The sequence below is a fragment of the Cervus canadensis genome, chromosome 6, assembly GCF_019320065.1.
Source record: "Cervus canadensis isolate Bull #8, Minnesota chromosome 6, ASM1932006v1, whole genome shotgun sequence".
NCBI lineage: Eukaryota > Metazoa > Chordata > Mammalia > Artiodactyla > Cervidae > Cervus > Cervus canadensis.
This window is the reverse complement of record NC_057391.1, coordinates 77,188,999-77,200,179: the sequence shown is the minus strand read 5'-3', so window position 1 is coordinate 77,200,179 and position 11,181 is coordinate 77,188,999. Positions and strand designations below refer to the sequence as shown.

Below are 11,181 nucleotides of genomic sequence, written 5' to 3'. Positions count from 1 at the left end.
GACACTTCCCTCTCCCAGGAGCTATGACATTCAGTACAGAAAAACAGCCAACCTGTGGTGAGCCATGAGAGAGGAAGCCACAGTCATAATTATCTCAGCCTCACTCAACCTTTAACTTATTGGTGATGCTTCCCATTAGGTAATCCCAACCAGAAGCTAGAGGGCAAACACTGATTCCATCCATAAAACCCAACAACTAAAACTGTCAGTAAATAGATGCTATAGACCCATGTCGCCATCTTCCACTCTGAAAATAACAGTGCCCTATGTCAGCCTAAAGAAGTTACACAAGATGGACCTTCACCCCTAATCCCATAGGAATGGAATGGTGTCTGACAAATGGGATTTGTAAGCAGCTCTTTTGTCACTTTCTGTTTGTCTGTTTCTGTTCCCCTTAAGCCCTGATCATAAAGATGAGATCATTAGGTAACATTTAACCTAAGTCCTGAGTTCTGCTTTACTGAATAGACATAACACCTTGCCTAAACTGTTGATTCTTTCCGAAACCAGATTTAAAAGAGTAAGACTGAAAAATTAAGTAAAGAATGACTGACTCTCTACCCCAGCTTCCCCCTTAGCAATTTGCATGCATGCAGGAGACCACCCAAAGGAAGATCAGAAGATGTCAGCAGCTCTGCATGCAATGGAAAAATGACGAAGAATCTGACCTTCTACCTTAATGATTAAGTAAGACTGTTTTTCCTTTTTCCCTTTAAAAATTGTCATGGTTTAGCAGGATCTTTGGAGTTGGTCTCCAGACAAAATCCTCTTTCTCCCGAGATTTCTGGCTTTTCTGAATAAAACACTTTTCTTTTCTACCAACACTTGCCCCTAAATTATTGGCTTTTGAGCAGAAAGCAGCTGAACCTGAGTTCAGTAACAGTTTCAAGTAAGACCAGTTCAAATTAACATTGAAATAAACTGGCTTCCTTGTTCACCCAAAGTGAAAGGCAAGGTGAGCTTAAGCTTCCTGTATGAGTGCATTTCAATTGCATCCTATAAGCAATGTTTTTGCTCAATTCCCTTTCCGTTGTGCAACTTTATTTCACTCATTCAGGGTTTTCTCCATCATTATTTTTCTTCTTTCCATTTCTGCTTTCCTTTCCTTCAGTAAAAAGGACTGCTTGGCTTGTACCTTCATCAGCAGATGCTTAGAAATAACGCCCCATGGCAGCTTTGCAAGGGTTTTCTCTTTCCTCCATCCAGACAGAAAAACAAAAGGGTAAGGATGGCTCGAGGGATTGGATCAGAATGTTGTTTTATTGCAGCTGTTTCTGGATCGCGGAGTCACCGGAGGGAAACAATGTGCTCAGGGACTGAAGGAAATGGTTTGGCTCCAATCTGTCCCGAGTCATCTGGGGAAGAATTTCTCATTGTTAGCAAGGTTAGTGCTCAACAGGGATTTGCGTCTCTCCACAGCGTGTGTGTTAGGGGGAGAGGCATGGGAACGTCACATGTAATGGGAGCAAAGAAGGCAAACGTAAAAACAAACAAACAACTGAACTTTGGTCAGGGCATTAAACCATTTACTCTCTGGGCTCTGGTTTAAATGTGCAGCTCAGGAAAAATAAATAAATAAATAAATGTGCAGCTCAGGAAAGACTCTCCCTTTATTTCTAAGAGCCTGAGGGCTGGTGAGTCAAGGCAATCTCCATTTTCATCCAGCAGGTAAAATGAAGATGGGGTTTCTGTAGACCGGTGGATCTAGTTGATAAATGAATGAGTGAGTCCAGTGGAAGATTTTCAAGTGACATTTGGGTGGGAGGTTCATTTTGGCTTCTTGACAAGGATGAAAGGCTAAATTTATGTGCTTGAGTATTGCTGGATCTACAGATATGTAGGACAAATATATCCATCTACACCTTTGCCTTCATATGTATGTGTTATTCGTTCTATTTGAAGAAGCCTCTGAAACTGTTTTCCTCCCTGGTACTATCCCTACAAAAGATCCTGTAATCTTCATGGAGGAAACCTATAAAATACTCTTCACAGTTCGGCAAAAATCAGACTAAGTGGGCTATGGCTGCTAAGTCACTTCAGTCGTGTCCGACTCTGTGCGACCCCATAGACGGCAGCCCACCAGGCTCCCCCGTCCCTGGAGACCTTACCCAATTTTCATTCCAACTTCTCTTGGCAAATGTTTCTCTTTACTTTGGGGCTCACATATTTTCCCCTTTTTGATTTTTTTTTAACCTAGTTAGTACTATGCATTGGATTGCGTCCCCTAAGAGGTAGTGAAGTCCTAACCCCAGGTGCTTATAAATGTGACCTTATTTGGAAATAGGATCTGTGCAGATGATCAAGTTGAGGTCATTAGGGTGGGCCCTAATGTAATATGTGTTCTTATACAAAGGGCAAATTTGGACAGAGAAACAGACTTCCATAAAGGGAAGACAATGTGAAGATGAAGGGGGAAGGCAGCATCTACAAGCCAAGAAACATTTGAGGCTGCTATTATGGAAGCTAGGAAAAAGACAAAGAATTGATTCTCTCTCACAGCCCCAACCCTGCCAATGCCTTGATTTCAGATTTCTGGCCTCCAAAACTGTAAGACAATAATAAATCTATGTTGTTTAAGTCATCCAGTTTGTGGTGCTTTGTTTGGGCAACCCCAGGAAACTAATATAGTTACATAGGATGAAATCTTAAGGCTCAATCTTTCAGTTGTCTTCAATGAAGACTAAAGTGAATGTCTTTAGTCAGTCACAGAGCCAGCTGGGGTTAGAGCTCTAAATTCCCAGATCATCCTTCTACTCATTTATATAACTGGTCTGATTTGGATAAATCACAATGACTGGCTTCTGCGGTTGGCTCAAGAGGATGGAGAAATGGCATCTCTGTCTTCTAATGCATATGCTACTAGACTTTAACAGTTTGAAATTAGACTTTGGCATCACTAATATGGAGTTGGAATGCTTATTCCGTGTCAGTGTAAATGAATTTGTCTCAATGTCCGTGAAGTTCACTTAAGGCTCACTGGTTTACCTTTGGAAAGCCTACAGAAACTTGAAGAAGATTGCTAGTAGGTTGTGTATCCAAATTCCCCCTTATACATGAAAAGAGGTAACTACCTGAGCCAGCTCTCAGGGGGGTCAAGGACACTTTCACCTACATCTGGTGGCTTCTCTTGTAAGAAGGTAAGGTTCTGGTGAAGTGGTTGGAGCTCCTGAGCCAGGGAATATTGCTAATGGTGAGGCGCAGAGTTAGGAAGGAGCTTAGCTTGACCGGTTTACTCCTCTGCGGCTTCTCCTAGGACCCAGTATGGTGCTGCCCTCCTGGGGTGGTGGGGAATGGGAGGGTCCACTAATTTCTCCATACCTGACTCTTTTTTGTCCTTAGAGCTCTCAGCGGCTGGTCCCCAGATCCCATCTGACAGGGAGGGAGTCAACACTTCTGCTTCTTCGCCGTCTGGATGCCAGCAGAGCCCATGTCTCACACATCTTCCCTAGGTTTCTCTGCATTCTCCTCCCAAGTAGCTGCTCCATGTCAGAGAGGTGGTTAGCAACTGGATTTGAATTGGGAGACAAAGGTATCACCCTTGAGGCCATCATCGTTTGGATTTGGTGAATCAAAGAAAAACACTACATATATCCCCTCTTTGAAAAATTCCTTTCCCATTTAGGTTACCACGGAGCATCGAGGAGAGTTCCCTGTGCTATACAGAAGGTTCTCATTAGTTAGCCATTTTATACACAGTAGTGTATATATGTCAGCCCCAGTCTCCCAATTTACCCCACTCCTTATCCCCTCTTGGTATCCATAACCCAACAGAACATTGTAAAGCAACTATACTTCAATAAAAATGTTTTTAAAAAAGGATATATTATACAGAACAGGGAATATAGGCGATGTTGTATGATAACTATAAATGGAGTCTAACCTTTAAAAGCTGTGAGTCACTGTGTTTACATTTGAAGCATGTAATATTGTATACAAACTATACCTCACTCATATATAAGCAAATATATAATATATAACTATAGCAAATAACTAATATATAAGCAAAAGTTTAAAGAAAAAGAGACAGGGCCTCCCTGGTGGCTCAGGGGTAAAGAATCCACCTGCCAATGCAAGAGACAGGGGTTCAAGAACTGGTCCGGGAAGATCCTGCGTGCTGCAGAGCAACTAAGCCCTTAAGCCACAGCTGTTGAGTCCGGGAACCACCACTGAGCCCATCTGCTGCAACTACTGAAGCCTGTGGGCTGCAGAGCCTGTGCTCCGCAACACGAGAAGCCACGGCAATGAGAAGCCTACGTACCACACCTAGAGAGTAGCCCCTGCTAACTGCAACTAGAGAAAAGTTCATGCAACACTGAAGACCCAGCACAGCCAAAAATAAATAAATAAATAAAATTATTTGCAAAAAAAGAGGGAGAGAGAAACACTACACGCTCAAGTGATCAATTTAAGTATAAGACTTTGGGCCCAAAGGACATGACTCCCAACACAATAACTGAAAAAAAAAAAAAAAACAACTTCTTAGAGAAGATTTGCATTTGTTTACCTGCATGAAAGTTTTGCGGGGCTTTCCAGGTGGTGCTAGTGGTAAAGAATACACTTGCCAACGCAGGAGACGCAAGAGACGCGAGTTTAACCCCTGGGACAGGAAGATCCCCTGGAATGGGAAAGGGCAACCCACTCTAGTATTCTTGCCTAGAAAATCCCATAGGCAGAAGAGCCTGGCAGGCTACAGTCTGTGGAGTCAGAGTCGGATACGACTGAGCGACTGATCAAAACGCACAAGAAAGTTTTGATTTTGTAACTTGAGAAATGGAGAGGGATTTTGGTGAAGGGGGAGCCAGAAAAGAAGCGAAGACCCATTCATCACTATCTGATCCAGTTTGAATCTTTATGATTAAGAGGACTGGGGCAAAAGGTGGACCAACCCTTTAAAAGAGACTTTATGAGTTTCTGGCAACACATATGTCTTCTCTGGGAAGGGCTGTATTATGACTTTCACGGGCCTCAGGTTCTTGTGTCTTCTTGGATGCCTTCCTCTATGAAAATGTTAGAAATTAAAAAAAAAAAGAAAATGTTAGAAATTATGTTTTATAGCAATCAATATAGATATGAATATATTAATATTAAATATGAAAACATTCTGTTGGATCCCAAAGTTAAGGTTTTTCCTCTGACTTTAAAAGAACTTATATTGTGGGCCCCTGAAAGTACTGTGGGCCCTAGGTCCCGTACGTATTGTGCCTAACAGATAAAGCCCAGGCTTTAGAACCGTGGGAACTAAGTGTGGCAGAGAGTTAGGAAAGGGGCCCTTCTTCCAGCTTCTGCATGAAATTCATGTCCACTCTGACATCAACAGATGATTCCCTGGGGGCTCATGTGGTAAAGAATCTGACTGAAATGCAGGAGACCCAGGTTTGATCCCTGGGTCAAGAAGATCCCCTGGAGAAGGGTATGGCAAGTCACTCTAGTATTCTTGCCTGGAGAATCCCATAGACAGAGGAGCCTGGTGGGCTACACAGCCCATTGGGTAGCAAAGAGTCGGACACGACTGAGTGACTAACACTTTCTTTCACTTTCACTGATATATTTACAAAAGACTTTGGGAAGACCCTAAAATAGCACCCACAGCACTGATCTGGCATTCTCATGATCTCATGATGCCATGTACACAAGGCTACTTAAAGTGATTCAGAGGTCAACACACATGAATCAGTGGGAGCTAAAGCAGGAGAGGAGAATCAGGATGGATAACTCACAACGACTGTGGTGACAATTTGCATATGTTGAGACAGTAATCAGGGCATTTTTCTCTTGCAAGTCCTTATATCCTTTATTCCTCCCTGATGTTAAATAGCGTTTATCGCCAAAGTAGACAAATGATAGCATAGAGTTTCATAAGCCAAAACTTTCCCACCATTATTCTTTCTCTTTTGGTCACACCATGTGGCATGCAAGATCTTAGTTTCCTGACCACGGATTAAACCCATGCTCCCTGCAGTGAAAGCCTGGAGTCCTAACCACTGGGCTTTGGGGAATTCCCTCCCCCTGTTCTTTTTAAGAAGATTTAAATTTTATTTATAGTATATCCAACACTGTGTGGTTCTGTGAATTTTGACCAAAATATATAGTCATGTAACCACTGTTACATTCATGTTCCATCACCTGCCCCCAAATTCCTCCTTATTTCTTTATAGTCAGCTATTTCCTCAACTCCAGCCCCACGCAACCACTGATTGGGTTTCCGTCCTTAGAGTTTTGCCTTGGCTAGAGTGTCACATCAACGGAATCATCTCGTAGGTAGCTTTTGACTCTTCTTTCACTTAGTATAAAGCATTTGAGTTTTACCCACGTTGTTGTATGTATCTGTAGTTTACTCCCATAATTCTGGTACCAATTTCAGTGTGTGTGTGTGTGTGTGTGTGTTTTAACACACCACTGAGCAATTTTCTGCCACCAGCTGGGTATCCTGCGGTCTAACTGAGTTCTGTCACTGTCTGCCTGGAGATACCATCAGATCTCACAGGTTAAAGCCTCAGTCTCACAAGCCTGCCCGCCCTACTTCAGACACCAGTTGTAAGTCCAGGTGCTTTTGGACCTGGGCTTACCTGACTGGCTAAAGATCAGAAGTTCCCACAACTCCCTCCTTGGGTTCATTGAATTTGCAAGAGTGGCTCATAGAACTCAGAGAAACGTTTTACTCACTAGGTGATCAGTGTGTGATTAAAGGGTATGATTCAGGAACAACCAAATGGAAGAGGTATATAGGGTAAGGTATGTGAGGAGGGGCAAGGAGCTTCTGTGCTCTCTGAGCAGGACAGTCTCCCCAAATCTCCTCATGTTCATCAACACAGAGTTGCTCTATTATCTCTAGTATACCACTACACACAGAGATGAATAATTTTACCAGTGTGATTCTAATGCAAGAGAAAAATGATTTGAAGGAAGTGCGCCAAAATGCTGTGAGTGATTATATTAGTTAGGATGGTGGGATTAAGGATCATTTATCATCTTTCCCTGAGCTCCTGGCATGAAGAAAGTCCTAATTCAAGAGAAGTTGGTCTGTAACGGAAGAGATGAGGGTAAACCTCAGTCTATGGCATTTAGATGGAGCTGAAGAAATACGGATATGGCCATGGGTGGGCAGACCTAAGGGTGGAGGCCAAGAAGGAAGATTCTTCTAAAAAGTGAGGAAATAAGAACTCCCAGAGCTGGAGATTTTTGTGTAATATGACACTCACCAGACAAAAAGAAAGAAGGAGGGAATGAGGAGAAAGGTGAAAGAAAATAGGAGAATGCCAGTGAGTTGGTCTGTCAGGACATGGGGAGCACATGTTTAGTTCAAGAATTGGTCTGTTTAAGGCAAAAATTGTTTTCCCTTTACTTAATGGGCTTGCTAGACAAGCTAACTTGTACATTTGCTATTTTCCTAGTCTTTTAAGAGAGCATTTCCATTTTCTTTCAGACTCTGATGGAAAATTAGCTTCAGTCACATTTTGTTAAATGAACTAGCTTCAGTGAGCTCTATTAAGTCAGCCTCATAAATCAACTTCTCTGATCCTTCATCATCTATTCTGCTCTCCCCTGGATTCTCTTCACTTGTCTCTTTCTGGCAAGGAGTTATCTGTGGTGAATACAGTGACCTTGATCACAGCACTGAATGTTCGTATTCCTATCACTCCTCAGTCCTTTCCCTTTATTCCTCCTTTCCAAGGTCTTCATTTTAGTGGAATATGTTTTAGACACTACTTTGTTCTCCACTTCTAAAAACTAATAATGTTATTTGTGTTTGACTGTGCTGTGTGCGCTTTTATCTAGTTGCAGCGAGTGGGGGCTACTCTCTAGTTTTCGAGGACTTCTCGTTGCAGTGGTTTCTCTTGTTGCAGAACACAGGTTTTAGGGCATGCAAGCTTCAGCAGTTGTGCCTCACAGGTCTAGAGCACAGGCTCAGTAGTTGTGCATGGCTTGGTTGCCCCACAGCATGCTGGAATCTTTCTGGATCACGGATCAAATCCGTGTCCCTTGCATTGGCCAGCAGATTCTTTACCACTGAGCCACCAGCAGAGCCCTGTTCTACATTTTGCTCACCGGTAGAACTCTGGGCCAAATCTTGTGTAGGTACTTCTTGTGGGTGTCCCTGTTTTTGCCTATAAACACAGAAAGCTTCTCTAGGCAAGAATGACATATGGTGCATTCCTAAAACAAGAAACTCCCACAGAAACTGTCATGAAATTGAGGCTCTCAGAGGATCTAGGGCTGGAATTAGGTGTCAATGGTGAGAAATCTGTTAGGGAGGCCTTAAGACCACACTTACACAAAATTGTGAAGTTGGCAGAATTTATCTTCAGACCTACAGCCCACTCTCCTTTCAGCTCTGACCACCCTCCTCCTAGTTTTCAATGCCCACACATCCTTCCTGCATGTTCTAGTTTCAATTCTCAGGCTTGCCTAGCCTGGACAGCCAGTAAGATTCTGGATCTAATTTTCTATGCTTATGCTTATTCAAATTTACATTTGGTAAGCTCTCAACCAATAATAAAAGAGCAAAAAATAGCAACAGACCCTTCTCTAAAGAAGATACAGGAATGACAAATATGTGAACAAGTAGTAATAAATATCATTAGCCATTACGGAGATGCAAATTAAACCCACAATGAGATATCACCATACATATTCACTGTGCTGTGCTAGTTCACCTCAGTTGTGTTTGACTCTTTGTGACCCCATGGACTATAGCCCACCAGGCTCCTCTGTCCGTGCGATTCTCCAGGCAAGAATACTGGAGTGGGTTGCTCCAGGGGATCTTCCCAACCCAGGGATTGAACTCAGGTCTCCCAAATTGCAGGCAGATTCTTTACCAACTGCCAACTGGATCACCAGGGAAGCCCAAGGATACTGGAGTGGGTAGCCTATCTCTTCTCCAGAGAATCTTTCTGACCCAGGAATCAAACCAGGGTCTCCTGCATTACAGGAAAGCCCAGTCACTAGAATGGTGAATAATAAATAATTTTCTGTCAAAAATTAAACTGTTTTAAAATTAAAATGATTGAGCATACTAAATATTGGTAAAATGTAAAGCAGCTGGAAATTCCATACACTGTCAGTGAGATGCAAAATGGTACAGCCGCTTTGGAAAATATGTGGACAGCTTTTTATTTTTTTTATTATTATTTTTTTTCTTTGTTTCAGTTGTTTACTAACAGAGCAGATTACAAAAATAATCCTAGTAGATACCTTAGTTCTTCCTTCTAATAAGCCTGTTGATCTGGTCTGTGGACAGCTTTTTGAAAAGGCAAGTATACATGGACCATATGACCTGGCCATTTCACTTTAGTTATCCAAGAGAAATGAAAGCATATGTCCACACAAAGACTTGGACACAAGTGTTCACAGAAGCTTCATTTGGAATAGCCCTACATTGTAAACAATCTGTATTGGCCTACTCAGTCTGCTGTAATAAAATACCACAGATTGTAGACAGAACAACAGAAACAACCGCACTTCATTTTCTCACAATTCCGAGGCTAGAAAGTCCATGATCAAGATCCTGGTTCTGGTGAGGGCTCTCTTCCTTGTTAGCAGATGGCTGCTTTGTCCTTTCATCTGATTGTGCTTGGAGAGAGAGAATCAGAAGGAAAGAGAGAGGGGGAGAGAGAGGGCTTTCTGGTGTATCTTCTTCTAAGAACACTAATTGTATTCCATCAGGGCCCCGCCCTTAAGACTCACCTTATATTAGTAAAGTAAGTAAAGTCGTTCAGTCGTGTCGACTCTTTGTGACCCCATGGACTGTAGCCCACCAGGTTCCTCTGTCCATGGGATTCTCCAGGCAAGAGTACTGGAGTGGGTTGCCATTTCCTTCTCCAGGGGATCTTCCCAACCCAGGGATCGAACCCGGGTCTCCAGCTTTGCAGACAGACGCTTTACCGTCTGAGCCACCAGGGAAGCCCCTACCTCACATTAACTACCTCCTAAAGACCCTATTTCCAAATACAGTCATCTTGGGGTTAAGGCTTCAACTTTGTCAGGACACACTTCAGTACAGGCGTGCGTGCTAAGTCGCTTCAATTATGTCGGATTCTTTGTGACCCTGTGGACTGTAGCCCACCAGGCTCCCCTGTCCATGGGATTCTCCAGGCAAGAATACTGGAGTGGGTTGCCATGCCCTCCTCCAGGAGATCCTCCAGACCCAGGGATGGAACCCGTGTCTCTAATGTCTCCTGCATTTGCAGGCGGGTTCTTTACCACTAGTGCCACCTCGGAAGCCCACTTCAGTACATAGCACAATTGAAATGTCCATCAACAGGGGAATAAACAAACTAATTATGGTGCTACCATATGATGGTATACTAGTCATCCATTAAAAGAAGTAAATTATTTATGTACTCCACACTGTAGATACAACTCAATGTAATCATGCAGATTGAAAGAAGCCAGACAAAAAAGAAGTATATACTAGATGATCCCATTTACGTTTAGAAATGCAAAGTCATCAGTAGCAACAGAAAGCAGGTTAGTGACAGCCTGAGGATGGGGAAAGGGGAGAGGAACAGAAGGAAGGGATTATAAAGTAGCACAAGAAAATTTATGGGTTTGGTGAATATGTTAATTATCTTGATTGCGTCAATGCTTTTGCAGGCAACGGTTTAATCACTATGTTGTCCACTTTCAATACATGCAGCTTCTTATGCCTCAGTGAATCTGCAAAAATTTTGCATCTAATTAGCCCTCACTTGGACAAGTTTAATCCATTTGTAGCAAGGTTGATCTCTTTTAGGTAAACCTGTACAGAGTCAGTTCTGGCTCTTTCCTCACTCCTTGATCTCCTTGCCTGAGCAAGGATTTTCTTGTGTTTTACCAAATATTGAGAGGCCCGATTGATAATAAAGAAAAATGATCAAGTCTACCACAGTATTTTCTTCTAAAATGTATTTTGAAATCTGAAGAAAATTAGTTTGCTGTGTATTCACTTGTCTTTGAACAAATGATGTGTCATGCCTGGAGATAATCAGGCTGTCACCTGAAAAATCATGTGATGATGTGATTTCCATGAATGCGTGATATCTGCTCTGTGTACCTGTGCCTTGACACAGAGGCAGCAATTTCCACTAATGTGTCTACTCAATGATTGCTGGTCTGCAACTTCATTTATCATTTCAGCACATATATGTGATTATATCCCAGGAATTTAGGCATTATCCAGGGGCTAAAGCTAAGTGCCAGGTT

At 42.5% G+C, this 11,181-nt stretch overlaps 1 long non-coding RNA gene across 1 annotated transcript in view; it reads right to left on the bottom strand.

Annotated features, from left to right (window-relative positions):
- Window positions 1–1,257: 1,257 nt before the first annotated feature.
- LOC122443815 overlaps window positions 1,258–11,181 on the bottom strand; it is a 32,126-nt gene continuing 22,202 nt past the window's right edge. Inside the window, exons 2-3 of the long non-coding RNA XR_006270114.1 lie at window positions 3,319–3,505; window positions 1,258–1,355 (exon numbers count right to left, since the gene is read on the bottom strand). This is a non-coding gene — a long non-coding RNA (uncharacterized LOC122443815). The remainder of the gene's footprint in view (window positions 1,356–3,318; window positions 3,506–11,181) is intronic.